At 37.9% G+C, this 6,041-nt stretch overlaps 1 long non-coding RNA gene across 1 annotated transcript; it reads right to left on the bottom strand.

Annotated features, from left to right (window-relative positions):
- Positions 1-3,275: 3,275 nt before the first annotated feature.
- Positions 3,276-4,279, bottom strand: LOC141598271 (uncharacterized). Its single transcript, XR_012523385.1, has 2 exons — positions 3,675-4,279; positions 3,276-3,569 (listed from the first exon to the last, which is right to left on the bottom strand). It is a non-coding gene; the product is annotated as an uncharacterized LOC141598271 (long non-coding RNA).
- Positions 4,280-6,041: the final 1,762 nt, after the last annotated feature.

The raw sequence follows: 6,041 nt of genomic DNA on the forward strand, positions 1-6,041 counted from the left end.
TCGAGATGAATCAAATTGAAAATTAGTTGATCGAAATTACCTAGATCCGAATAGAAACTAAGATGATAATGGCGATCAAAATTTTAGTGGTAAAATGGCGATCACAATTTGAGTGATAATGGCGAAGACCAGCGGAAAAAGAGAGAGAAAGTGAAGAGAGTTGAAGTGTACAGAATAAATTACTCAGTTTGGAGGGAAATTGCAGCTTTAAGATGAGTTTTGTAGGGGGACACGTGGCATCATCTCGTGAGTTTATAATTTTTAGATCCAACGGTTTAGGATGAGATAACCGCTCACCCCAGAAGAAGGGTCTCACATGATTATATATATATATATATATATATATATATATATATATATATATATATATATATATATATAGGGTCGAACAAAGTGCATTAACTAAAAGTACGGTACGAACCGTACGAACTAACTCAAAAACTCATTCTAACAAATAAAATCCAACCCCACTACTCTCTTAAGTCTTATCCAGTCATCCTCCCTCATCTCGTATGTTCATATAATGGCTTCTGCTGCCGCCAGGGAGCACCAACGACGACGGCGACGAACCGATCACTGCCCAGATTCAGCCACCTATGTGCACCACCATTCACCTAAAACTTTCTTATCCCCATCCACCACCACCTGACGACAGCTACCATAGCCTAATGCAGGCGTCACCCTCGACCACCCAAACGCCGGAGAAGCGATGACGACCTGCGTCACTACTCGATCTTGTCGGCAACCGCGCGCTTCTCTTCTTATGCTATATTCATTCCTATAAATTCCTAGATCTAGGGATAAAATCGACTTCTATGGGCGCGGCGTCTATTGGAGGTGGTTGTGGGTTGGTTGGCAGCTGGCAACCAAATCTTTTTAGGTAAAATTGCAAGGTTGTTGTTGTTATGGTGGTAGTATTAGGCAGCGGCAGTAGTGGTGGTGGTGGTAGGCGGTGATTTTCGCGGGTACGGTGACGAAAAAGGAAAGATGTTGGAGAAGAGTTGTGGAGACAAAGGACTCCTCCCTTTCAATAATTCTCTTTCGCTTACGGTCACCAATATCGCTCCTAGTCATTTTTACCTCTGCTTCTTCAGTTGTTGCAGTGGTTGCTGCGTGAGTACTGATGGAGCTGCTTGATGTTGACGCTGCCATTGCTCCTTCGCCACCAGAAATAATTCCCACGGAACTCGTTTTCGCCAACACCACTGCTGGACCGGAAACACTCGGTCCAGGCCGGGTTTCACCGGTCGTCATGATTGGCGGCGTGTCGTTGGAACCCACAACGGTCGACAATGACTTTATCGCGCTTTCTGGCAGTGGCTCTGGTAGTGGATTAATCCCCGCCATCATTGAAAATTGCGGGAATCCTCCTATAGTCGACCGCCTCACAGGGAACGGTGACTCCGGCACGTGGATGTCAGGCGGCGAGGTCGTTGTTGAAGGGGTGGGATTCGAAAACAGGAGTTCACTGTAAAAATCTTCCAGAGGGTAATGAAGCCATGACGCCATCTCGTCTTCTGCCATGTAAAGCTTATGATCAGCTGCCTCAGCTGGCGGATTCTGCGGCGGCGGTGGTGGTGGAGGTGTGATTCCAGAGTTGGAAGGTAAATGTTGGTTTAGGTTAACTGTAACCGGGGCATTGTTCTGCCAGAGTTGGAAGGGAGAATTATTGTAAAGAGGCTGATGTTGCCGGCTTCGTCTGATATTGCTGGTGATTTCGTGTGCGTCGCCGTCGTCTTTTAGGGTGAAAGATGATGTCGCCGGCGTTATTTTTGGTGAACAACGATTTTGAGGAAGATTGCTTGCACTTGTTTGGTTAACTGAGGTTTCTTGTTTTGACCAAGTTTAGTTTCTTTATTCTACAGTAAAGGAGTAATCTGCCTTGTTTGGTAAAGTAGTCAACTAATCACTCGGTTGATTATTATGACTGATGCGTTGTGTAATACTTGATACTGGCTGTTGACATTTATTGTTTGACTAGTTATCATGGACAATAACCATCTCCTGCTTCAAATGTAAATTCAACTATCACTGCCATGGCTGATATTGAGATGCCGACATGGTATGGTGGACAGAGAAGTAACCTGTGTAAACTCGGTTTGCCGGCAGTGATAAATGTTAGAGATGAGGCTGGGTACATTTCTTTATAGTTCAGTTACATTTAGAGACATAAGACTTTTATTTAATTGTATGAATTGAAATTTGAATAATGATGATTATGTTTAAAGTCATGTATATTTTTATTCTAATAAACATATGTGAAATTATATGATAGTCTAATAAAAAAAAAGTAAAATGGTTGTATCTAATAATTTAAAGTGTATTTAACTACTTGAAGGTCTAGTAAGTTAAAAGAAGTGTATCTAGTTAGTTAAAGGTAAACATCTAGTAATTTAAATGAGTGTATTCAAATACTAATTTAAAGGTATCGATTTAGTAACTTACGAGAAGTGTATCTAAAGAAATTAAAGGAGTGATCTAAGAACTTAATGTGACCAAATATGTATCAAAGAACTTAAAGAAATGTATCTAGCAAGTTCTCGACGTATGTATCTAAAAAATTAAAGGAGTATATATCTTGCTAACTAGAGATATGTATCTAGTAATTTAAATGAGTGTATCTAGCAATCTAAAAGAGTGTATCTAGCTTGTGAGAGATATATATCTAGTAAGGTAACATAGTGTATCTAGCTTGCTTGTAAGCGATGTGTATATAACAAGGTAAAGGAGGGTATCTAGCTTACATGAGATGAGTATCTATTAAGGTAAAAGAATGTATCTAGTAATCAAAAGGAGCGTATCTAGCTTGTAGAGACTAGAGATATATATATATATTTAATAGGGTAAAGAAATGTATCTAACAAGATAAAAGAGTGTATCTAACAAAGTAAAATAAAGATTATATCTAACAAGGTAAAGAAATGTATCTAATAATCTAAAGGAGTTTATCTAGCTTGCGAGAGATGTGTATCTAGTAAGGTAAAAGAGTGTATCTACCAACTTAAAGGAATGTATCTAGCTAGCTAGATATATGTATCTAGAAACTTAAAAGCGTGTATCTAGCTAGTTAGAGGTATGTATCTAACAACTTAAACGGGTGTATCTAGCAACTTAAAGGGATGTATCTAACAAGTTAAAATAGTGTATCGAACAACTAATGTAATCAAACAAGGGGGGAGAGTATCCTAAATATAGGACAGAAAAGAATTTAGAGTTTAAATCATTGGAGCTATTTCAATTGTAAGCCAGATTTTTACTCCGTGCTTAACTTAAAGTTGGCAAATGAGGTGTTTGTTTACTAGATTAAAATGTCCTTTAATATATTCAGCCAATTGTAAGCCAGATTTTTACTCTGTGCTTTACTTAAAGTTGCGCATTCCCCTGTTTTGCTAGCCAGGCACATGAGGTCTATAGGATAACACGTTTCATCACTTGCCATTGCTTGCTAAAAACTTTCCTTTGCTCACCATAAACCGTTCCTTATAATCCATAGGAAATTTGCGTACTGGCTTACGATTTCGGCATCACTTAGATCCAATTATATTGCGCTCTTTAAGCATTCCTCATCCCTGATTATAAGAAACAATGCTAATTTATAATCTGCACATTCTTAATGGTTCTAGCAAAACCCATCAGAATTGTGAAGTTTCTAATTCAAAATTTGGAATTCTTACAGTATAAATTAATTGTGTATATGCACCCATCTATGAACCACCGCCATCTTATAGCACACTAACCACCATCACCACCGTCTTACACTACTACCAGTGCCTTAAACACCTCCCTAACAACACCACGCACCCACCACCCCTGATTAATGCCACAACTACGACAGCCACGCACCACTAAGAAACGCCATAAACATTTCCGGAGTTCGCCAATCTTAATTAATTTATTAAAATCATTGTTGAATTAATAGATCTGAAGTTCTATGATCTCAATCGCATCGCCAAAGAGAGACAACATTGTCGGCGGCGTGGCGAGGCGCTGGCAGGTGAGGAGAGCCCACGGTGACCGGAGATAGGGTGACCGTCAGCAAGGGGATTTGCGTGCGTCGTCATCCGCGGCGTGCGATTGTGCAAAGTAATTCAGAAGGGATGTCTGTGTCATTCGGGTAGTCCCCGGCGACTTTCAAGGTGGCCGGTGGTGAAGACGTCGTCGGGGATATGACGGCCGTGGACTGCTGTTGTGGTTGTATTAGTGTGTGTGGGTGGGGTAAGCATAGAGGGGTAAGATTTAAGGGAAGAGGGGGATTGGTTTTAGTGCGCTTTATATGGCCATAGGATCTGTGTAAATCTGACGATTCATACTGAGTTCGTAAGTTCGCACAGGATCTTATTTCTATATATATATATATATATATATATATATATATATAGAGAAGGGTTTTATAAGGTCCCTTATACCATATAAGGTCCTAAGTCCTTATAAAAATTTCTTAGATAGAAGGGATGAAGGGATGCGATTGTCTCTCAATGAGTGGCCACAAATTAATCCCATCTAATTACCTCCCTTAATCCTTCTAACTTCTTAAACATTCAGCCTCTCCTAATCTCCTCTCATTATCCCACCACCCTCCTCTCTCTCTATCTCATTTCTCTCTCAAATTCCCAACAAAAAAAAAAACCAAAAAAAAAAAAAAAAACTCTTTCTCTCTTCCTCACCGGTTCACCAACCCAACCACCCCACACATCTCCCTCCCTCCCTCCCTCCACCGCACCACACACCTCCCTCCCTCCCTCCACCGCCGTCCTTCCTCCTCCTGCCGCACCTCCTGCCGACATCAACATCAACCGCACCACACACCCACAACCCCACAACTGCACTCCTCACACCTCCCTCCCTCCCTCCCTCCACCGCACCACACAACTCCCTCCCTCCCTCCCTCCACCGCCGTCCTTCCTCCTCCTCCCGCACCTCCTGCCGCCAATACTACCTCCGCCGTCCTTCCTTCCTTCCTCCTCCTTCCATTTTTTTTTTGGTTTTTGTTCTTTGTTTTTTTGTTCCTGTACTGCGTTTTTTTTTTTCTTTGTTTTTTTTTTTTTTTTTTTGTTTTTGTACTTTGGTTATTGTTTTTGGTTTATTGTTCTTTGTTTTGTTTGGTTTGGTTTTTTTTTTTTTTTTGTTATTTGATTTTTTTTAGTTTAGTTATTTTTATTATTATTTGAGATTTGGTATTAATTTTGTGTGGTGGTGTTTTTTTAGATCTATTGGTTTTTTTGTGTTTTTGTCATATTTACTTTATTTTGTAATTGTTATTTGGTTTTTAATTTTTGTTGGTTATTAATTTCTTTGTTGGTTATACACTTAAAACATTAAAGTTATACTATTTATGGCTAAAGTTATACACTTAAAACATTAGAGTTATACACACGATAATTAAATTTGGTTTTTTTTTTATTGTTATTTGGTTTATTTTACATTTCGGGTTTGGTTGGGTTGTTGGTTTTTTGGTTTTATTATTGTTATTTGGTTTTTTGTTTTTGTTATTATGAGTTTGTTTGGTTTTTGTTATTAATTTTTTTTTTTCATATTTTTCATATTTATTGTTTGATTTTTTTACTATTTACGACTAAAGTTATACATTTTATGACTAAAGTTATACATTTTATGACCAAAGTTATACATTTTATGACTAAAGTTATACATTTTATGACCAAAGTTATACAAAAAAAGACTAAAGTTATACAAAAATTGGACTAAAGTTATACAAAAAATTGACTAGAGTTATACAAACTGTGACTAGAGTTATACATTGTATGACTAGAGTTATACGTATGTTTTGATTTTATTTTTTTTATTGTTTGGTTTTTTTACTATTTACGACTAAAGTTATACATTTTATGACTAAAGTTATACATTTTATGACTGAAGTTATACTCTTATGGAATAAAGTTATACAATTTTGGACTAAAATTACACAAATTTGGACTAAAGTTATACAATTTTGGTGAAGTTATACAAAAATAGACCAGGAGTTATACAAAAATGCACCAAAGTTATACAAAAAATGGACTAAAGTTATAAAAAAAATTGGACTA

Source organism: Silene latifolia, chromosome 9 (assembly GCF_048544455.1).
Source record: "Silene latifolia isolate original U9 population chromosome 9, ASM4854445v1, whole genome shotgun sequence".
NCBI lineage: Eukaryota > Viridiplantae > Streptophyta > Magnoliopsida > Caryophyllales > Caryophyllaceae > Silene > Silene latifolia.